At 41.5% G+C, this 24,241-nt stretch overlaps 1 protein-coding gene across 1 annotated transcript in view; it reads left to right on the top strand.

Annotated features, from left to right (window-relative positions):
- Positions 1-24,241, top strand: part of LOC144593884 (uncharacterized) — a 222,433-nt gene that overhangs the window by 111,609 nt on the left and 86,583 nt on the right. The gene's annotated exons all lie outside the window — the stretch shown is intronic.

Below are 24,241 nucleotides of genomic sequence, written 5' to 3'. Positions count from 1 at the left end.
TAGCGTGATAATTTTAGGCCCACCTTACTCACCATCATCACTTTAGTGATAATGCAAGAGGGGAGGGGAGGGGGGTGTTGAGTAGAGAGGAGAGGGGAGGGGGGGGGAGGACAGGGTGCTGCACCAATGTAGGAGAGGTTTGGGCCCAACGGGTCCCCTTGGTCTAGTGTAAACTAAAAAAAGCAATGCCCTTTATTTTATAATACAAAGACTGAGGCATGGATTTCGGCTCGTGGGGAAGAGAAGCAGGGAGGGTGGAGAGATTGAACATTTTTATGCAGCGTTGTGCACATGTACCCCAAAGTGTCCCAGCAGTTGCAGTACAGGAAAGGAGAAAATAACACTCATAATATACCTATTCTTACTGTATGTTATGACTTACAATGATTTTGGGAACAGATAGAACTGATATGGTTCCCATGTTATTTTTTTTCCCCCCCTTTGAAATTAGGCAGTATTACACATGAAGTTCATTTATGCCAAAGTGATGGTGAATTATGTGTGACAGGAACATTATGTCAAGTCTTCCAAAATGTCGTGCTCAACAGCTGGAAATTGGCTCACTTACATTTTTGGCCAAGGACTAACTCTGATAGAAATAAATTATTCTAACTTAAGTGTTATTTTTATTGCTAGTAATTCACGCTGTAAAATATGGATTATAGTACGTGATAAAAACATAAAGATATTAACATCTGCTGAGGTGTATAGTTACACAGAATAGGTTGGGATAGCAATAGTTTGCATTTACGTTGCATTTTTAGCGTAAGCCAGCACCCAAAGCATCTCACAGAAGTCTAAGCAGATGGAAATGGGCACAAACACAAAAATTGAGATATTGGGAACGTTGACTGAAAGCTTAGGTTCAGTATTTGCTTTTTAAGGAGGGCCTTAAATGCAGTAGAAGGAGGCAGAAGTAGACTAAAAGATTTAGTGAGGGAATTCCAGAGGGTGGTACCTAGATAGCTGAAGATTTTGCTCCAAAGCGCTGTGCTGTTCACAATTCACTTGGTTGATCACCTTTGTAGTACTTAATTGGTGCAACACTGTCAAAGATGCCTCGCACCTTCTTGATGTAGACGGTTGTATGGCATTAAAAAGGTGCAGTGATGTTCTCCCAAATATCTCAATTATTCTTATCTGTCAACCAGCATCACTAAAGAAACTGTTTAATCGATCATTTATCTCATTGCTGTGCAAAAATTGTCTCTTTTCAAAGTTGTTCATCATTTATAAAATGTTTTGTCTTGTCCAGAAAATAAGGATATTCTAGATTTCTCAAAATTTGGCACAAATGATGGCAAATATATTGTCATGGACATCAATAAAGGGAATATATTTGTTTACATTTGTGTTAATATATTTTACAATATGGGAACACCGAAAATAGAAGCAGCATCAGGTAATTCAACTCTGAGCTGCTCTGCAATTCAATATAATTATGGCTGACCGTCCATTTCAATATCATATCCTTGCTCACTCCCTATGTCCATAAATCCCTTTTGTACCTATCTTTTGTATCTATTTCCCTCCTTTTAAATATATTTAGCAACTTAACTTCCAAAACCATCTGGGATAAAGGAAATTATACGTTTAACACTGTCCACGTGAAGACATTTCTTCTCACTTTAGGCCTTGTGATCTTACCCCACATCTTGAGATTGCCCCCCCCCCCCATCACATCCACAAGTATTTGTTGATCTGTTACATCAGTTCTAACATTACTTCTTCAATGGCTCCAATCCCACGTTTCGCACTAAAGAACCAATATACACTAATTGGCACAACAATTAGTGCTGCTGCCATACAGCTCCAGCAAGCTAGACCTAATTTTGACTTCTGCGCTGTTGGTGCAGGGTTTGCATGTTCTCCCTCTGACCACATGGGTTTCTCTCAGTTGCTCTTCAGCCATGATCATATTGAATGGCGGTGCAGGCTCGAAGGGCCGAATGGCCTACTCCTGCACCTATTTTCTATGTTTCTTGTATCCTCCAGGATCATAATTGTGAACTGTAAATTGACCACAGTGTAGGTGGTGATAGGAGAATCGGGATAAATAATTAGAGAGAATTGATTACAGTAAATTGAGTGGGAAGTAGGACTGATGGGAACGCTCTGTAAGCTGTTATAGACTCAGGGGGCTGAATGGTTTCCTACAAAATCATAAAAAATTGAAAATATGAGAAGTAATTGTATATAGAATTCACCAAATGAAATTGATATCTCCCAATTTAAGATAGATTTATCCAAGGACAGCTCTTTTATAGATTCATTAAACATTGCTCATGACACAAAATGTTATTAGTGTTGAACCATTCATAATCCATAAAATAGAATATTTCATCCGCAAAGGAACAGAGTAGAAATTAAAAGTGATTTACTGTTTCTAATTGAAGTACTGGTCAATTTCCAGCTAGACAGTTGTGAATCTGTGAAATTTTCTGCCACAGAAGGCGGTGGAGGCCAATTCACTGGATGTTTTCAAGAGAGAGTTAGACTTGGCTCTTGGGGCTAATGGAATCAAGGGAACAGGGAAAAGGCAGGAACGGGGTTCTGATTTTGGATGATCAGCCATGATCATATTGTGTGTCCAGGTTGTATGCTGTGCAGCACACTGGTTACCTGGCATAGAAATACACATTCAAAGGCAAAACTGTGGTCAAAGTAGAGGAGCAGAAGGATCTAGGCATTCAGACACATCAACTTTAGAAGAGTCAGTATGCCAAATGCAACATCTGTGAAATAAATCAGGAGGAATCCTATGTAATCATTGGAAACCAGATCACAGAAATTAAAATAATAGAAGCTGTATGAATCATCAGTCAAGCTTTAGTCTGAGAATAGTGTTCAGTTGGCTGTATTGGTATTGGTGTATTGTTGTCACGTGTAACAGTGTTACAGTGAAAAGCTTTGCGTGTTATCCAGTCAAAATTTACTGTACAAACAAACAAGCACAATAGCTATTTTGTGGAAAAAAATACCAAAGTGCAGAATATAATGTTATAACATTAGAACGTTGCAGTTGAAGAGATATTGCAGCACTTTAAAAATGCAAGGTCCACAATGAGGTAGATCGGGACTCGATCCTAGCTACTTTATCCTGGATGCTATTGTGATTCTTATTGCACCTTTTCATTCCCAATACTACTGAACCATTAGTCCTCTTGCATTTCATGATTTGAACACTTCACCTACAGTTAGAGTTTGTAATATGTGCAATATATGGAATTTGTGAGCACCCGTGGATCTTTTTAACTGGCTTTATAGACACTCAGAGTATAGTTTAGTGGGTGTGGAGGCTGTGAAATGCAAAAGGATTATCACTGCAAATAAATGACGATTAAAATAGTGTCATTTGGCACATTCTGATAGAGAATGCCAGCTGCCAGTTGTTGATGTCCATCTGCTTAACACCTAGCACTCTTGTCAAAGTATATAAAAAACAATCAGTTCTTCCAATAGTTATTTCAACTTTTAAAATTAATGAATGGACAATCTGAGATTTTCAAACCTGAATTCCAAATATGTGAAAATTTAGAATGGATTTGAAAAAGTCACCCATATATTTTCTAACAGGATGAAACAAAATGTATTCATTAAGAATTGCAAAACAGCAAAGACAAAGGATTTTGCTGGAGCTGGTAATGTTGTCTGCACAATGAATAATGATCTGCTGCCACCATTTGTTTTGGTAATTTGTTCTAATTGGGGAACATAAGACAGTACAGCGGGGGAACATGCACTTTGGCCCAGAATGCCTGTGCCAAACATTATGCCAAATTAAACTAATCTCCTCTGCCTGTGTAAACTAATCCCTCCACTGTCTATATTTTCATGCATTTATCTAAAAGACTCTGAAATACCACTATTGTATTGTTTGCACTACCACCCCGGTAGTGTGTTCCAGGTACCCACCACTCTGTGTGTAAAAAAAAACCCATGCCCTGCATTTTCTCTCTCTAATCTTTAAGCTATATCCTCTAGTTTTTTGACATTCCAGCCTGGGAAAAAAGTTCTGACTCTCTACCCTATTTATGCCTCTCATAATCTTCTATACTTCTGTCAGGTCACCCATCAGCCTTCCACTCTGGAGAAAAATAATCCAAGTTTGTCCAATCCCCTCTAATCTAGGCAGCATTCTTGTAAATCTCCTCAGCGCTCTCTCCAAAGCTTGCACATCCTTCCTATAATGGGGCAACAAGAAATGCACACAAAAGACTGTGTGAAAGGCTGTATATTTCGCAGAGTTCAATGTCTATGCAAATCACATGCAAAAAAAAACCCATGGCAACTCTTCAGCTCTAAGTATTTTTGCTTCTTTGATTTATGACCACAACTTTGAATGTATGGTTTAATTCTTTCATCTGTGGTGATTTTCCAGCATTAAAGGGATGTTGAAACCTACCAGCTGATGCCACTTTGAAAAGTAATCACAAAATATGTTAGTGCAAATGCAGTATTGCTGGGCTCCTTTTTGTATTGCTGTTGCTTGCCATGAATAATGGTGGTCACTGCACGAACAGGAATTTGAAGTTTTTGACTCTCTCTACCACCGTTCCATCGATGAAGACTTGTTTGTCGAATCTTCAGTCCACTTGATTTATTTTTAGTGTGCATTAAGGGGGCAGTTATAAGGTCAGCAGAGTGGTATGTTCCTCCTGTCAGATGTGGGAAATCAGGGAGTAGTCAGGTGTCTATAGTATTGGGTCCAGCTGCAACTCCTCTCAGACCACATGGATCGGTTGGAGCAGCAGTTCGAAATACTGGGGTACAGACATTTTCAGGGGGTGGTTGCACTGCAGGCTCAGCCAGATAGATATGTAACTGCCAGGAGAGACAGGCAGGAATGCAGGCGTCTCCCCTGGTTATCTCCCTCTCAAACGAATCAACTGTTTTGGATGCTGTTGGGATAATGGCATCTCAGGGGATAATAATAGCAGCAGGCTGAATATTAGCACCACGTCTGGCTCTGTTGAGCAACAGGGTAGGGTTAAGTCTAGGTGAGCATTTGTGATAGGGGCTCTATAGTCAGAGGTACAGACAGTTGTTTCTGTGGCCAACGGCAAGACACCAGGGAGTCTTGTGGATAATCGGGGAGAATGTCGCATCTGTACTCGGAGAGGATGTATTGGAGGGTTCATCCACTGAGGCAATATGGGGAGAGCATAAAAACAAGAACAGTGTAATCACTTTGTTGGGTGTATACTATATGTCTCCCAATAGCCAACAGGGGATTGAAGAGCAGCTATGTAGACAGATTATGGAAAGATGTAAAAGTAACAGGGTGTGTAGGAAAGAACTGCAGATGTTGGTTTAAATCGAAGGTAGACATAAACTGCTGGAGTAACTCAGCGGGACAGGCAGCATCTCTGGAGAGAAGGAATGGGTGACGTTTCGGGTCAAGACCCTTCTTCAGTCTGGTTTAATCCCCAGGGCGTGACTGAATCCATCCCAAATTACTTGAGAGGTGAAAGAGCAGATAGTTCCTTGACGAAGATCTTTGTATCCTCTCTAGCCACAGGCAGGGTCCTGGAGAACTAGAGAGTAGTCAACGTCATTACTTTGTTTAAGAAAGGACATAGGGATAATTAGGAAATAATAGGCCAGTGACCATCACAACAGTGTGTGGTAAGGAATTGCAGATGCTGGTTTAAACCGAAGATAGACACAAAAAGCTGGAGTAACTCAATGGGACAGACAGCATATCTGGAGAAAGGAATGGGTGATGTTTCAGGTCGAGACCCTTCTTCTGAAAAGTCCCCCATTCTTTCTCTGAGTTACTCCAGCTTTTTGTGTCTACCCTCACAACAGTGGCAGGGAAGCTGTTGGAGGATTTTTGAAGATTAAATTTATACGCATTTGGAATCGAATGGGCCAATTAGAGATAGTTAGCATGACTTTGTGTGAGACTTACAAACCTAATTTGAGTGTTTTGAGGAGTGATGAAGGCGAGTGACGAAGGTACCTACATGGAATTTAGTAAGGCATTTGACAAAGTTCCTCGAGCTAGGTTGACCCAGAAGATTAATGTGCACAAGATCCACCGAGACTTGGTACTTTGGATTCAGACCAGAGTATTCATAGAAGGCAGAGGGTAGTGGAAGGATGTTATTCTAGCAAGAGGCATGTGACCAATGGTGTTCCACAGGGATTCATGCTGGAATCTTTGTTGTTTCTATAAATCACTTGGACTAAAATGTAGATGAACTTGTTAGTAAGTTTGCAGACGACAGAAAAATAATTGATGTTGTGGAGAGTAAAGAATGCTGTCAAATGATACAGAAGGTAATAGACCAGTTACAGATGTGGGTGGAGGAATGGCAAATAGAGTTTATTCCAGGCAAATATGAGGTGTTGCACTTTGGGAGGTCAAATATAAGGAGAATACCATTGACATCCGGATGATATTTCCCTGAAACAAGCAATATAAGTAGACAGACTGGTAATGAAAGCAAATGAAACGCTTGCCTTCATCAGTCAGGCATAAGAGTCAGGAAGTCATGTTGCAACCTTAGTGGGCCCTCATTTAAAGTATAGTGTGCAATATTGCTTGTTCTACAATAGGAAGGATGTGGAAGCTTTGGAGGGTGCAGAATAAGTTTACGAGGTGACTATTAGTTTTAAGGAGAGGTTGGACAAACTTAGATTGTTTTCTCTGAAGCATCAGAAGCTGAGGAAAGACCTGAAAGAGTTGTAAAATGATGAGAGGCATAGATAGGGGTAGACTGTCAGAATATTTTTTTCTCCAGGGTGAAAATGTTCAGAAGGTCATAAGGAATAGGAGTAGAATTAGACCATTCGGCCCATCAAGTCTACTCCGCCATTCAATCGTGGCTGATCTATCTCTCCCTCGTAACCCAATTCTCCTGCCTTCTCCCCATAACCTCTGACACATGTACTAATCAAGAATCAAGGATGTCAAATATTAGAGAGCTTTTTTGCTTTAAAAAGGAGCTGTGATGGAAGCAGATATTATAGTGGTATTTAAGAGGAATTTAGATGACTACATGAATATACAGTGAAAGGAGGGATATGGATCATGTTCAGACAGATGGGGCTAGTTTAATTTGGCATCATTTTCGCCACAGGGATTATGGGCCAATGGGCTTGTTCCTGTACAATACTGTTCAATGTTCTAGCCATCTGTGTTTGATGGGCTACATTATCCACACACATTGCACCAGACACTCAAAATAGACTCTCACATCATTCATTGTGATTCTCCAGAATACTCTTTAATACGCAAATACTTTAATACGCAAATACTCTTTAAAAAAACATAGAACTCCAAGAATTCCTGACCCAAGGCGCCCCAAATTTGCAAAGAAACACCAAGCACTTAATTTCTTTCAATTTGGAGCAAGACGAGGCTTCAGAAGCCTAATCTGCAGATTCCACAGAGCATGTCTCAGTAATCTCAGATTTCATAGAGTCTCAGGGGAGACAAATCACCCCCAACTACGAGGACCTGCCGAAGAAGCTCTGAGCTTTTCTGTGGTCTACAGTTAGTCAAGGCTGAAGTGGTCTTCAGAAATAATCTTTGTGGTTTATCCTTGTCTTTACATCAAACAGAATCATTCCTGATAAATTCCATGCACATAAATGGATCTTGTTCTTTTTCTGAGAATTTAGATTAGTTCCAGAAAGAAGTGGAATTTACAGAGAGTAAATTCCATATTCATCACAGAGAATTTGCCTGAATTACACATGCTCACTTGTTTAAATTATTGCATCCAAGTAGTAAATAACAGCAGAAAAACAGCATGATAACTTATGAAGGTGGCCGAATGATATACGGATGATATCATTTCTTTGATCACCACCCACACTGGCAATGTCAGCAGGGTGCACATTTCTTTAAAAAAAGATAAACATATGTGTAATAATTGTGCTTTTGCATTGATGAGATTAGATAATGCACTGAAGCAGATAAATTATGCAAATATCTTTCAAAGCACGTTATGTCATTTTCCTTGCACCATAGTAACATGGAATAATAAATTTGGCTTTTCATTTTTACTGCAGTTAATTATATGCTTTTGGAAACTAGGAAGAGATTTTGATAGCTATGAAGTAGGTTGGTCGTACAAAGTGCCTAGGCAGGGGTTATATCATCAATTTAACAGTTTTTGAACTCAATGCAAAAGGTTCTGCTTTCTCTTTGGACTGTCAGTTGCTTTAGGAAAGTTTCACGTTCAGTCTGAGTCAATCTACATCTGTCCAACCAAAAATAAATAACAGCAGTCTGATTAAAGGCATTAGGGTAGGATGAAGCCTACCATCATTAACTAGTTGGATCACTTCAAATGATAATGTACAGTTAAGGAGGTTTTGCTTCCTTAGTAAACATAGTGTCATGTATTTCAATATGACATTAATTGGAAAACTTGCATTTCCTCACATTTTAACTGTCACTGTTCTGCCTTGATGTCTACTGAAAAAATAAATAACATTCATTTCTACTGCAATTTGCATGACCTCAGGACATCCCAAATGTCTTTGCAGCTAAGAAAATGCTTTGATCAGTTTCTGCTGTTCTGATGGAGGAAATGGAGCAGTTAAGTTGCACCTCGAAAAGGCCCCTGAAACATAAGATAAAGACTGGAGTTTGGAATAGTGTGTATAGTTCTTGCCGCCAGCTATAAGAAGGATATTATTAACTTGAAAAGTGTGCAGAAAAGATTCACAATGATGATACCAGGATTGGAGAGCTTGGATCGTAAGGAGAGGCTGAATAAGCTGAGACTTTTTCCCCTGGAGGGGTGACCTCAGGCTAGGCCAAGGCTAGGGGAACTTGGGACAATAAATGGAGATGTCTTGAGAGTCTGTGTTACGATCAAGGATGTACTGGACCTCCTAGCGAGTATGAAGGTAAAAAAATCTCCCAGGCCCGATCAGATACATCTGAGGATGCTGTGGGAAGGTAGAGAAGAAATTGAGGGAGCCCTGGCTGAGATATACAAATCATTGTTAGACACGGGTGAGGTGCCGGATGATGGAAGGGTGGCTTTGGTGTGCCTCTATTTATGGAGGACTGCACGGAAAACTGGGAACTATAGACCAGTGAGACTTAACACCTGCGGTTGGTATGATACTGGAGAGGATTCTGAGGGATAAGATATATTTGCATTTGGACAGACAGGAGCTGATTAGAGAATGAATGAATGAATGAATAAGTTAATTGGCCAAGTATGCATATACAAGGAATGTGCCTTGGTGCTCCGCTCACAAATGACAACACAAACATACAGTTACAATTAAGAATAAAGCATAACCACATCAAAACAATAAGGATACAACATTACGGTCTAAACGTGGGTGAAAATAAACCAGAGCAATAAAGAGACTACAGACTTTGGTTATTGAGTAGAACTATCACTCGTGGGGAAAAAGCTGTTTTTATGTCTGGCTGTGGCTGCTTTGACAGTCCGGAGTAGCCTTCCAGAGGGAAGTGCCTCGAAGAGGGGTCAGAGATGATCTTGCCCGCTCGCTTCCTGGCCCTTGCCGTGTACAGTTCGTCAATTGGGGGGGGGAAGGTTGCAGCCAACAACCTTCTCGGCTGTGCGAACGATCCGTTGCAGCCTCCGGATGTCGTGCTTGGTGGCTGAGCCAAACCAGACCATGATGGAGAAGGTGAGGACGGACTCAATGATAGTAGTATAGAATTGGACCATCATTGCCTGTGGCAGATTGTGTTTCTTCAGTTGCCGCAGGAAGTACATCCTCTGCTGTTCCTTTTTGACTGTGGAGTCGATGGTGGCCCCTCATTTAATGTCCCTGGAAATGATGGTTCCAAGGAACTTAAATGACTCCACAGATGTGACAATGGTGTTGTTGATGGTGAGTGGGGGGAGGGGAGGGGGATCTCTTAGAAAGTCTACAATTAGTTCCACTGTCTTGAGAGCATTGAGCTCTAGGTTGTTGCGATGACACCAGGACGCCAGCTGTGTCACTTCCCCTCTGTAGGCAGATTCCTCCCCATCCTGGATCAGTCCAATCAGGGTAGTGTCATCCGCAAACTTGAGGAGCTTGACAGAGGAGTCTGTGGAGGTGCAGTCGTTGGTGTAGAGAGAGTAAAGGAGAGGGGAGATTACGCAGTCTTGCCGAGCTCCTATGCTGAGGGTCTGCGGGTCTGAGATGTGCTTTCCCAGCCTCACATGCTGCTTCCATGCTGATAGTCAGTATGGTTTTGTATATGGGAGATCATTTCTTAAGAATTTGATTGGTTTTTGAAGAAGTAACCAAAAATGTTGATGAGGGCAGGGCCGGGCCGTAGAGTTGTCTATATGGACAAGGACTTTGATAAGGTTCTGCATGGAAGGCTGCTCTGGAAAGTTGGATCCCATGGGATCCAGGGAGAGCTAGCTAACTGGATACAGAATTGGTTTAATGGAAGAAAGCAGAGACTGGTGGTGGAAGGGTGTTTTTCGGACTGGAGGTCTATAATGAATGGTGTGCCTCGGCTATTGGTGCTGGGCCCATTGCTGTTTGTGGTTTATTTCAATGATCTGGATGAGAATGTACGACCCATGATTAGTAAGTTTGCAGAAAATACTAAAGTGGTATTGTAGATAATGACAATGGTAATCGAAAATTTCTACAAGCTCATGATCAGCTGGCCAAGTGGGTTGAGGAATGGCTAATGGAGTTTAATGCAGATAAATGCGATGAGTTACATTTTGTGAAGTCAAAGCAGGACAGGACCTTCACAGTGAAAGATTGGGCTCTTTCACTGTGCCCAATAGAGCAGAGAGATCTAAGAGTACAAGTACATCCTTGAAAGTGGCATCACATGTAGATAAGGTGGTCAGGAAGGCTTTTAGCCTTCATCAGTCAGGGTATTGAGTATTCGGGACATATGTTACAGTTGTACAGGATGTTGGTGAAGCCACATTTGGAGTACTGTGTTCAGTTTTGATAACTGCTATAAGGATATCATTTAGCTGGAAAGAATATAGTTGAGGCAGGTACTATAACATCGTTTAAAAGATACTTGAACAGGTACACAGATAGGAGGGATATGGCCCAAATGCGCGTAAAATGAGACTAACTTAGATGGGACATCTTGGTCGGCATGGACGAGTTGGGCTGAATGGCCTGTTTCCATGCTGTATGAATCTATGACTCTGACCTTGGAGATTTATAAAATTTGGAGGGTGAATGGTTACAATTTTTTTGCAGGGTATGGGAGTCTAAAACTTGGGGACATGGATTTAAAGTAAGAGGGAAGAGATTTAAAATGGTACTAAAGGCAATTTTCTCACACACACAGTGTGGTGGGTATGTGAATGAAATGACAGAGGACACATGGTCACGTGTGGCTGCGCCTAACGGCTGCGGCTCTCTGGCAGTCTGTTTGTCTTTTTTTCTTTTTTTTGTTTGTGTCGGTGTTGGGATGGTTTTTGTTTCTGTTTTTGGCTGTGTATGTGGGGGGGGTGGGGCGGGGTGGGGTGGGGCGGGGCGGGGGAAACCTTTCTTTTATTAGGTCTCTTCCCCGGGGCGCAGCTCGGCCGCGGGGCCTTCCATCGCCCGCGGGGCCTTCCATCGCCCGGCGCGGCTCGGCCGCTGGACTTAACATCGCCGGTGCGGCTCGGCCACGGGACCTAACAGTGCCCGGCGCGGCTCGGCCGCGGGGCCTTCCATCGCCCAGTACGGCCGCGGGATGGTTCAGCGCTCGGTGCGGCTCGGCCGCGGGGCCTTCCATCGCCCGGTGCGGCTCGGCCGCGGAACGGTACAGCGCCCAGCGCGGCCGCGGGGCATTCCATCGCCCGGCGCGGCTCGGCTGCGGGACTTAACATCGCCGGCGCGGCTCGGCCGCGGGACTTAGCAGCGGCCGCGGGGCCTTCCATCGCCCGGCGCGACTTGGCCGCTGGACTTAACATCGGCCGCGGGGCCTTCCATCCCCTTACGGGGGCTGTGCGTGTCGGTTGCCTAGGTAGGGGTCGAGCTGCCTGTCCGTGGGCACGGGGGGAAGAGAGTGGAAGTTTTGTTGCCTTCCATCACAGTGAGGGGGTGTTTGGAGTCACTGTGATGGATGTTTGTGTTGGGGTCATGTGTCCTGTGTTCTTTTCTTTTTTGCTGTCTTGTGACTGCTGAAATTTTGTTCGGTATTTATACCGAATGACAATAAAGTTCTGTTATACTGTTATACTGTTATTGTTATAGGAAGTTGTAGAGGTGGGCACAATGACAACATTGTAAAGACATGAGGCACCAGGAAAAATGCCAAAGGATCTTTTACACCTGACGGGGAAGGTGGACCACAGTAAACATCTCAACTGAAGATGGCACCTCTGATATATGGCACTATCTCCTATGATCTTTCAATGTAAGGAAGGCTTTGCCAGCTTCAAGGTTTTGTGTACAATGGACATAAAGCAATCGATTAGCCAGTGGTAATGCTCCCTGAAATTTATTGGAGGTTGATCCCATTAACAGATCGCTAACATTTAATCATACAGATTAATGAAGAGATTTATTCCCACAGGAGAATTTCAGTGAGCTCCAGTAATCGGCACCACTCGGACAGGAACCTGTAACCATTCCAGTGAGAGGCCCTCAGACTTCCTGAGCAACCAGGTCATTTTTTTCTTTGAGAAGTTTCCATGTAATTGAAATGCAGTGTTCAATCTTGGTATTCCAAGGCTGTATTTATAACTGCCACTTAAATACCCTGTGCTGCAATAATTCTCCTCCTGACTTCCGGACATAAGAGATCTTGGTGTGCTCTTCCTGACATCTTACTTTATAGCCTAGTGAAACCTAGTATGTTTTGCTGGGCTCTACGGAAAGAAAAAAAAAAGAATTTTCCAAATGACTGGATTGGCCAGGGTAGATGTCAGATATGATTGACAAATGCAGCACTTACTGCCCTTTGCCAGTAACTATGCCCAATACTTGTGCTGTATAAGCATGAGGAAAATGTAGAGTCAATGTATCCATGACTGCCCCCATGTGGCACCCTCTTTGGCCTTTCACCTTCAATCGCAGTAACTTGTAGATGGGGCTTGCTATCCTAAATAGCAACTGTGGTCTAATGTCAAGTCATGTGCATATCATGTTCAAACTTTTATCTTCCCAGTAGAATAACACATTTGTTTTATTCAGATAAAAAGCAAACATTTAAAACTGCTTGATATTTAACATCTGTTTCTTTCTGGTTCCAGTTTTTTTTAAATTTAAGGTACAAGTAATGTACACACAAAGAACATAATCGTTTACAAATCTGCTCAGGGATAAAGAAATGCTGTGTCATGCCAATTCATATAAAATGGTTCAGTTTGTCAACATATGTTGTGCATGTAACATCGTATGTCACCAGTGTTTAGAGTGGCAGAGTGTTTCGGGTGGCAGAGAAGTGAGTATGTCAGAGAGGAACTCGCAAGTGTGTTGGTTGTGAGGAATGTATGGAACAAAAAGACATGCAGAAATTGATAAACCATGGTGAGGTGTTAAAGAGTTTAAATCGTGGTGGAGCATGGGAATCCACAGAGGGGCATAGGACTCTACAGCCCAAGGTTGGAAGAAAGTGTATGGATCATGGAGGCAGTACAAGAGAGTATAAACTTGGGAGGGGCAGAGACGTGTACGGACCATGGAATATCATAAGAATATAATCAGCGGCACGGTGGCGCAGCGGTTGAGTTGCTGCCTTACAGCGACAGAGGCCAGTGTTCGATCCTGACTACAGGTGCTGTCTGTACGGAGTTTGGACGTTCTCCCCTTGACCTGTGTGGGTTTATGGGGTGTATGGGCGATGGCAAGGCACAGGAGCCATAGAATTATACGGCATAAAAATAGGCCCTTCATCCCATCTCGTCTCTGCCAACCAAGTCGCTGATCTCAGCTAGTCCCATTTGCTTGTGTTTGGCTCATATCCCTCTAAACTTCTCCTGTCCACATACCTGTCCTAACACCTTTTAAATGTACTAGTATCTGCCTCTACCATTTCCTCTGCCAGATCGCTTTCAAGAGAGAGCTAGATAGAACTCTTAAAGATAGGGGGTATGGGGAGAAGGCTGGAACAGGGTACTGATTGTGAATGATTAACCATGATCACGTTGAATGGCGGTGCTGGCTCGAAGGGGTGAATGGCCTACTCCTGCACCTATTGTCTATCATTCCATACACCGACCACCGGCCATAAGAAAATGTTGTCCCTCAAGTCTCTTTTATTTATTTCTGCTCTCATTTTAATCCTATGCCCTCTGGTTTTAGATTCCCCTACTCTGGGGGGGAAAAGACCTTTCTCCTTACCCATGCCATAGATGTATAGATCAAGGAAGGGAGAAGGGTTGTACAGACCATGGAGAGGTGCAGGAGTATATGCATCAAGGAGATGGGGAGAGTTGAAGAGGACAAACAAGGGCAACCTTCCCAATGGGCCAATGATTACTGACAAGCGCAGTGGATATTGGTCATTGAGTCTTACAGGGTGGAAACAGTCTTCGGTCCAACTTGCCCACACTGGCCAACAGGTCCCATCTACGCTAGTCCCACTTGCCTTCATTTGGCACATATCCCTCTAAACCTGTCCCATCAATGTACATGTCTGAATGTTTCTTAAAAGTTGTGATAGTACCTACCTCAACTAGCTCCTTCAGCAGCTTGTTCCATATATCTAATATATTATGTGGCTGATCTGATGAACTCACTGGGGAGTTGAATAATCACCAATATTTACCCAGCCAAGCATACAGTAGTTGCAGCTGCAGGCGTGTGCCGGGAGCGTGTCAGGCTGGATACTAGAGTGGTTAAAATTGGTCCTGACTCTAGGATGAAGATGGTGCTGGTAGTTCAAGTTGAGGCAAGTGTTCAGTGTATCCCCACCCAAGTGGTAGGCAGTAAGCGATAATGATGCTCCCCATCTGAAATCACAGTAGCTCTGATAACACATTGCTGCTAACAGTGTAGCACCACCGGTGCTGCCCCTTTTCTCTTGAAAGCTCATCATCAGAACTGCGTGAAATTTGAACTTGTCCACCTTAAAAGTTCTGCGAATACTTTCTTGTGCCAATGCTTACAGTAATCGTGGCTCTATTGCCAATGTGACTGACATTTCGATATCTTATGTGATCTAATCCTGTCATCAAATTTGTTCCATGATATGATTCACATGGGAGACAGCAGGGTACATTTGCTTGTTGGATTCATCTATATGGGTCATTAATTCAGTCTATTGTCTTGGCCCACTATGTGCATGATGATTTAGACAATAGACAATAGAAAATAGGTGCAGGAGAAGGCCATTCGGCCCTTCGAGCCAGCACCGCCATTCAATGTGATCATGGCTGATCATTCTCAATCAGTACCCTGTTCCTGCCTTCTCCCCATACCCCCGACTCCACTATCCTTAAGAGCTCTATCTAGCTCTCTCTTGAATATATTCAGAGAATTGGCCTCCACTGCCCTCTGAGGCAGAGAATTCCACAGATTCACAACTCTCTGACTAAAAAAGTTTTTCCTCATCTCTGTTCTAAATGGCCTACCCCTTATTCTTAAACTGTGGCCCCTGGTTCTGGACTCCCCCAACATTGGGAACATGTTTCCTGCCTCTAACGTGTCCAACCCCTTAATAATTTTATACGTTTCGATAAGAATTTAAAACTAATGCAAAGGATTGCCAGAAATCAACAGTTTTTTAAAAAATTAAAAAATAATGCAGATGCTGGAAATCTGAACTAAAAACAAAAAATAATAGAAACATTTAACAAATCTAATGACAGCAGTAAAACTCTTTTCAGAGAACATTAACTCTTTCTCTTTCTTCAGATAAAGCCTGAGTGTTTCCATCACTTTCGGTTTTTATTGCTGTAAATCAGTTATATTTGAGGCCATTGCACTGAATTAGAGACTGCATCTGAGTGGTGTTCCTTTGTTGTGGGCCGATGTGTTTTTAATTGCATTGCTGATTCTCCGTGGACACTGGAATTGACCTTGTACAAATGAGCTTGAAGTCATTTGGTTTCCTTGGAAAGCTGCCTGTTTATTCATAGAGTTTCCACTTGGGACAGAGAGAGAGGAATTTGCATTCAAAATGGTCTTGAAATTGTATTAGTTCAGATACAATTTCAACTTCTGCAAGTATTCATTTTCATTAAAATAAACAGTAATTTGTTTCTGAACCTGTGATCAATTGTAATCCATTATTTCTTAATGTTAAAAAATATACTGAGGGATAATAAATTGGTGCAATGTTGGCCATTCAGCTGAAAATAGGTTTATTGGAAAAAGGAAGTGATTTTAACATGTTTGCTGCCTCGATCTTTGAGTAAATGAACTAAATAAAATAAAATAAAACCCATTAAATAGTCCTATTATTTTACAGGGTTTTGGTAAATTAATTATCATTTTATATAAGAAAACATTGAAGGTTTTCTACTTGTGTCTGTGTGCCTGATCAGTGTCAGACAGTGGTTGATGGGCTGTTTCAAGCTGAAGGATGGCTGTCGGCAGCTGGTAGAATCTTATCATAGGGAGGCCTTCCAACCTCTGGAGATCTACATTATCAGAGGTCAGATTAGATGTAAATTGACTCCTCTTCAAGCTAAAAACAGAGCTATATTTCTCTTTTTAAATCGTAGGTCTTGCACTTCTTTGTTAGAAACTGAATGTTGAAAGACAAATACACAAGGTTACCATAGTTTAGTTTATTACTGTCACAAGTACCAAGATACAGTGAAAAGCTTTATATAGTGAGCTGTTCTTCCTTTTGACCATCCTGACATATATTAGTGCTCCAAGTTTAAATCATAACATAATCGGTGCAAGTAATGTTCTGCCTTACTGATTAATGCAAACCTCCATGACCTAAAACAATAAATTATTGTTTATTGCTGTCAACAGTAAGCATGCAATGTGGTTCAGTCATCTAAGTGCTCCTTTCTATAGTTTTAATGAAGGGTTGGCCAAGCGGTTGAAGCTTTGGATCCTTTGGAGATGGATCCTCCACTGAAGGCACTTCTGGTGGAAGATCTCAAGCAATCCTTGGCCACAAGTCTGATTGTATCATTGCTTGGTTTCAGCTGGTTGTGTGATGTTGAACAAAGTCTTGGCATATTATCTGTTGGAAGAGGGCAGCACTTAAGCATTCCCACAACTTTTCTTGTAAATGGAGTGCATGTGCAGGAATGATAGGGTCTTCCAAAAACCTATCAGTTGTCCAAAAAGCCAAGATAGTATTTTGAGACCCAAGAGACTGCAGAAGATGTATTTCAAGCAAAAGAAACGAACTGCTGGAAGAACTCAACGGGTCAGGGGGCATCTGTGGAGGTATTTAAGATTGCGATGCTTAATCAGCTTGTTGAGCCATAGCATGCAGTTGGTGAACTGAGTAAACCACATGCACAGCTTTCCTTTCCTCTGAGTGTTTGTATCCTCTGCTATGTCATACAGCATGGATACAAGCCCTTTGGCTCAATTTGCCCATGCTGCCCAAGATGCCCCATCAATACTCATCCCACACATGGGCCATATCCCTCTAAACCTTTTCTATCCATGTTCCTGCCCAAATGTCTTTTAAATGTTGTATTATACCCACCTTATTTACCTCCTCTGGCAGCTCATTTCATGTACCCACCACCCCTATATGAAAAAGGATGCCCCTCGGGATCATATTAATTTTTTCCCCTCTCACTTTAAACATGTGTCCTCTGGTTCTTGATTCCTCTACTCTGGATAAAAGATTCTGTGGAGACACCAAATCTATTCCCCTCATGATCTTATATACAGTACCTCTATAAGATCATCCCTCATCCTCCTGTGCTCCAAGGAATAAAGTCCTAACCTGCCCAATCTCTCCCTATAGCTCAGCCACGCAAGTCCTGACAACATCTTCATAAATTCACTCTGCACTCTTTCCAGCTTAACAACATCCTTCTTATAGTGACCAAAACTGAACACAATACTTCAAATGCGGCCTCACCAACATCGTGTACAACTGTAACATAACATCCCAACTTATATACTCAATACCCTGATTGATAAAGGCCAATGTACTGAAAGCTTTCTTGACCACTATATCTACCTGTTACACAAGTTTGAAGGAACTATGTACCTGCACTCCCAGATGCCTTGGCTCTACGACACTCCCCAGCGCCCTGCCATTCACTGTGAAGGTCCTGCCCTGGTTTGGCTTCCCAAAATGAAACACCTCACACTTTAATGCTGGTAAATGGGATACGTGTAGATTGTTATTTGATGGACAGCAGGGAGACATGGTGGGTCAAAGGGCCCAATTCTTTGCCATATGACTTTTTTTTTTGCCAAAAATGTAAAGTCAACGTCTCCAATGAGCATGAATGAACACACGAGTGAGTGTGAGTTAACTCAATGGTCGCAGAAATGCTGCAAAGCAATTGTTCTAAGTACAAATAGAAAACATGGGAAAATCCAGCAGGTCAGGTAGTATCTGTGGAAAATAAACTGTTAAAGTTTCAGGTCAAAGACACTGCATAAGAACTGAGAAAGAGAACGGATAGTTTTATGTTGCAGAGAGAGCATGGGAGAAATGTAAAGGGCAAAGGAAATATCTGTATGAATCCAGCTTTTTTATCCTGATAAGCTGTTGATATAATAATCTTGTTGATAGATTAATGAATGCTGTTCAAAAGGCACATACAAAAGTTGTGAAATTGAGTTTTTCAGTACAGTAATCTTAGATTTATCCAATCAGTTTATCCTGTTTATTTTATTCAAGCCTCTCCCACTCACTGCAACATAAAACTAAATTGTTTTCTCCTTTTCCCAATTCTCCAAAGAGTTTTCCACATTAAATTTTACCTCAATTTCTCTCTCCACAGATGCTGCAAGACCAGCTGGTTGTTACTGCCATTTTCTGTTTTATTTCAGATTTGTAGCTTCTGCAGCTTTATTGATTTTCACCTCAGATACTTTGGTTTCTAAAGTGTCTACGATGTTAACAATTCTTTTAATGTCATAGAAACCAAAAACTGTTTAATTGAATAAAGTAATATAGAAATTACAGGATTATTTCAGTCCTAAACTCCCCAAAATTGTGGAGAGCTACTCATTTGGAAGTCAGACAACACTGCCGTGAGAACATTGTCCCATTGAAAGACTCATTTCAGCACCACAATGTTGCTGACTTCTCAGAACACATGGTCTGACAAGCTAATTTATGATTTAGTTAATGAAAAAATGTAATCTAAGGTACTAAGTGCTTGGAATCACACATTTAATCGTACAAGAGAAATCACCATCTCCTTAGAAATTGCATTGAGGAATGAGAGAGAATTTTGTCCAATTCAAGAAATTGCATTGAGGAATGAGAGAGGATTTTGTCCAATTCAAGATACAAAAATATAATGGCAGGTCATCACAATGTGATAGTGAAGGCTTGAATTGCAAATCAGAATCTGAAGCATGCGAGTGAGATTGGCACAGATTGCTACTGCATAGCTAATGAAGCCTTTCACAGTATTTCTGTTAATTTAAAATGGTAATATCTTTTAACTGTCAGAAAGAAAGACAAATATTTTCAGCATTATCTAAAGCCAATATGCTGGATCAAGGCAACTCCAGTCATGTGATTTCTTCACAGGAAGATGTTTGCCTGGCATGAGACGAAGTCACATAGCATCGCAGCCAGTGTAAAGATTGGAACAGGGTCAAGACATTTGCGCCATTAGAGGCAACAGTAGAGAGCAGCAAGAAACAAACTCCTGGGGGTACTCGTAGGGTCAAACATGTGTGGCGAGAAAGGAATTGCAAACGTTCCGCATATTTTTCACCAAGTTAGTCCATTCACATGCCTATGCTCAGCTTAATGCTGGTCAGAAGTCGGAAGTAGTTGGCAATGAATATGCAGATTGATGTGCATTTGTGTACAGAACTATCTGATCGCATGAAATAATCTCCAAATATCTCCAAATGTAGCATGGACAAGATATTACAAAAGATAGGTCACCGTCTACATAATCTAGGGCATGTACTAAAAACCACACATACCAAAGAGAAAATCTTCAACATGAAGAGTATTCAGACGGTTACATAAATGTAAAGCTCAAAGAAGCAGGCAAGCATTGTATTTAATATCTTGGGCTAAAAGTAAAGTGTATGGATTGCAATCACTCATACAAAAGGTGGACACAAGTGTTAAGGCAAGGAAACTTGAAAATAATGCAGAATTCGGGATCATTCCGTGATGGTAGAGGGCAATGCTAGATTGTTGCCAGTTGAAGTTGAGGCTAAAATGGAATTGGCAAGGAACACCAAACAGCATGTGGCTTATGTAAGAATGTTGGCAGTGAGCCTTTGTTAGTTAACTATGATAGAAAATTGAAGTTTATGTTTTGTGCTTCAGATTACTGTTGGATAGTTAGATGAGTGATATAATGAACAGTGGTGAAGAAAATCCAATGGTGTTTGCATCACATATGTTGATGAAGAATGGGAGAAACCAGACTCAAACCAAGGAAGTCATTAAGAAATCCCTTTGAAATAAAAAAAAGGTTTCATTAATTCATCTTTGGTTGATCATTTATCACGGTACAGATCAGAAACTTTTATTAGGAACATTTGCTCCTAAGTTCACAGTTTCTGTCAAAAGCTGCTCATAGAATATGCACATTGGATGGAAACATGCTCATATATCTTACTAGTTCTCTAATCTCAATTTGATTCTTAAGTTAGATATAAAGTTTTGAAACAAAATGCTGTTGTGGATGCATTGTCATGTTATATTTGAACTTGGATATGGGGAGTAGAAACATGACATGTGCATTGAAAATAGTAGAAGATGATGTTCCAGTTATAACAAGATTAATGAAAAGGCAACAAGAGATTTTGTTCAAAATGAATACAGTATATGAATAAACTCCAAAAGGATGTACTGAATTGGACAAATGTCCAGATGAACTTATGAGGAAGTGCAGTAACTAACAGTATTAATTTTGACAGAACAAGGTTATATATAACATATAAGTTATATACGTCATCAGATCTTATAGAAACATATAACATTTTTAAGGGGTTGAACAGGCTCGATGCAGGAAAAATGCTCTCGATGTTGGGGGAGTCCAGAACCAAGGATTAAAGTTTATGAATGAGGGTGCATTTAGGACTGAGACGAAGAAAAACGTTTTCACCCAGAGAGTTGTGAATCTGTGGAATTCTCTGCCGCAGAAGGCAGTGGAGGACAGTTCACTGGATATTTTCAAGAGAGAGGTAGATATAGCTCTGAGGGCTAACAGAATAGACAATAAACAATAGCCGGTGGTACTTTTCCAATAAATACTCATTTACAATTGTTCATACTCACACACTCAGAATGAATTTTGGTAAAATGTACTGTGTATTGTAACAGATGGTATTATTGTAATGGCTTACAGAAAGAACGAATCTTGAATAACAGTCCGCAATTGTGTTCATTTTAGTTTTAGTACTTCAGGACATCATTAATTTCAATTTGATCAGTCTGAAGAAGGGTTTCGACCCTAAACGTCACCCATTCCTTCTCTCCAGAGATGCTGCCTGTCCCGCTGAGTTACTCCAGCATTTTGTGTCTACCTTCAATAGACGATAGACAATAGGTGCAGGAGGAGGCCATTCGGCCCTTCGAGCCAGCACCGTCATTCAATGCGATCATGGCTGATCATTCTCAATCAGTACCCCATTCCTGCCTTCTCCCCATACCCCCTGACTCCACTATCCTTAAGAGCTCTATCTAGCTCTCTCTTGAATGCATTCAGAGAATTGGCCTCCACTGCCTTCTGAGGCAGAGAATTCCACAGATTCACAACTCTCTGACTGAAAAAGTTTCTCCTCATCTCAGTTCTAAATGGCCTAACCCTTATTCTTAAACTGTGGCCCCTTGTTCTGGACTCCCCCAACATTGGGAACATGTTTCCTGCCTCTAACGTGTCCAACCCCTTAATAATCTTATACGTTTCGATAAGATCCCCTCTCATCCTTCTAAATTCCAGTGTATACAAGCCTAGTCGCTCCAGTCTTTCAACATATGACAGTCCCGCCATTCCGGGAATTAACCTAGTAAACCTACGCTGCACGCCCTCAATAGCAAGAATATCCTTCCTCAAATTTGGAGACCAAAACTGCACACAGTACTCCAGGTGTGGTCTCACTAGGGCCCTGTACAACTGCAGAAGGACTTCTTTGCTCCTATACTCAACTCCTCTTGTTATGAAGGCCAATATTCCAATGGCTTTCTTCACTGCCTGCTGTACCTGCATGCTTCCTTTCAGTGACTGATGCACTAGGACACCCAGATCTCGTTGAACGTCCCCTTTTCCTAACTTGACACCATTCAGATAATACTCTGCCTTCCTATTCTTACCACCAAAGTGAATAACCTCACACTTACCCACATTAAACTGCATCTGCCATGCATCCGCCCACACACACAACCTGTTCAAGTCACCCTGCAACCTCATAGCATCTTCCTCACAGTTCACACTACCACCCAGCTTTGTATCATCTGCAAATTTGCTAATGGTACTTTTAATCCCCTCATCCAAGTCATTAATGTATATTGTAAATAGCTGCGGTCCCAGCACCGAGCCTTGCGGTACCCCACTAGTTATTGCGTGCCATTCTGAAAGGGACCCATTTATCCCCACTCTTTGCTTTCTGTCTGTCAACCAATTTTCTATCCATGTCAGTACCCTACCTCCAATACCATGTGCTCTAATTTTGCCCACTAATCTCCTATGTGGAACCTTGTCGAAGGCTTTCTGAAAGTCAAGGTACACCACATCCACCGGCTCTCCCCTGTCAATTTTCCTAAACCAGCATCTAAACCGATCTAAACCAGCATCTGCAATTCTTTCCAACACATTCACTTGAATTGATGGATTCACAGAATCATCACTGACTTCAGCATATCAACCGGGATGAAAATGGATAGTGGAGAGATTAGTGGCATTTGTCAAAGAAGCACCAAAGAAACCGGTTAAGAGGGGTGCATAATTTTAAACAAAATAAATTGATTAGCAAATGTCTTATCAGGCTGCAGAAGAACAGTATATATCCACAACAGGTTGTGCTCATGGAGGAGGCCACTCTCTTACTGCTGCCTAAAATTATCCCTTTATTTGTCTGAATTCCTGATTTTCTTTTTTTGATTTTTTTTTTGGAGCCAGACTTTTCTCTGGTCAGGGCACAATGTGCAAGCTCATTGACTGGCTTCCCCATGCACTTGGCTCTTTGGCTTCCTTTTATAGCCTAGTCATGATAGAAAGCCCTGCAGAAGAACTTGTAACAGTCAGCTGTAATGTGCTTATGCCTTCCCAGATTCTCATATCCTCGTGATTCACCTTTTGGACACTTCCCTGACCCTCTCCATAGAATTGTTAGGACCTTTGCAAGGCTATTTAATCCACTGAATATGCATCAACTCCCCGTAGAGAAATGGCTGAAAAGCCAATTGCTCTGGGCTGCCTCCCTGTTCTGAGCTCAGCAAACTATTTTCCTTCCGATGTCTATTCACTTTCACTTTGCAACATAATTGATTCTGTTTCCAAGGCCCTTACTGTTAATGAGTTCCAAATCATGGCCACTCTGCAAAAAAAATCACACCTGTTATTTTAAATCTATATTGCCTGATCCTCAAACCATCCACAAATGGGCAATACTATCTCTCTACCTTAATTAAACACATCAGTGGTCAAACCTTCTCTCAGTCTGCTTTGCTCCAATCTCCTCAGGTTCTGTACTGAAATCATTTAGCTTAATCCTTTATCCTTGGTACCTTTTATCTGAATTACATTGTGACCATAATCACAGGACCCACCCCATTCACAGAAGCAGTCCATCTTCCTCAATGATGCCCAGTTCTCTTCTAGGCCATCAAACATTGAACTAGCTTGAATGCAGCTACTTCTATCGGTCCATCCGTTTAATAGTTGACCAGGTGTCAAAATTATTCTGGCCAGAGTAATTTTGACACCTGAATAATACCAAATAGAAATAGGTCAAGTATTGTTCATTTAGTGTGGCTTTGTTTCTGCGTTTAACCATTTTCAAGTCCATGCTGCTGTTTAACAAGTTAACAATGTGACATAGAAGAACATAAACCAAGTGCCCCCTTTCATCAGTGGGGTCCCACGGCACCCTTTTAAATAATTCAGGCATGACTTGGTTTTTAAATTTTCTGCTGGCTGCCTTTAATTAATCCTCATCTCTCTCGCTGAAGTATTGTGTCTTCTCAAGGGATACTCAGCACCAGCAATGGGCTAACTGTCCTGTAGTTAATTGGTTTGCT

Source organism: Rhinoraja longicauda, chromosome 5 (assembly GCF_053455715.1).
Source record: "Rhinoraja longicauda isolate Sanriku21f chromosome 5, sRhiLon1.1, whole genome shotgun sequence".
NCBI classification, from domain to species: domain Eukaryota; kingdom Metazoa; phylum Chordata; class Chondrichthyes; order Rajiformes; family Arhynchobatidae; genus Rhinoraja; species Rhinoraja longicauda.
The sequence above is the reverse complement of the archived record's forward strand: the minus strand, read 5'-3'. Positions and strand labels throughout refer to the sequence as shown.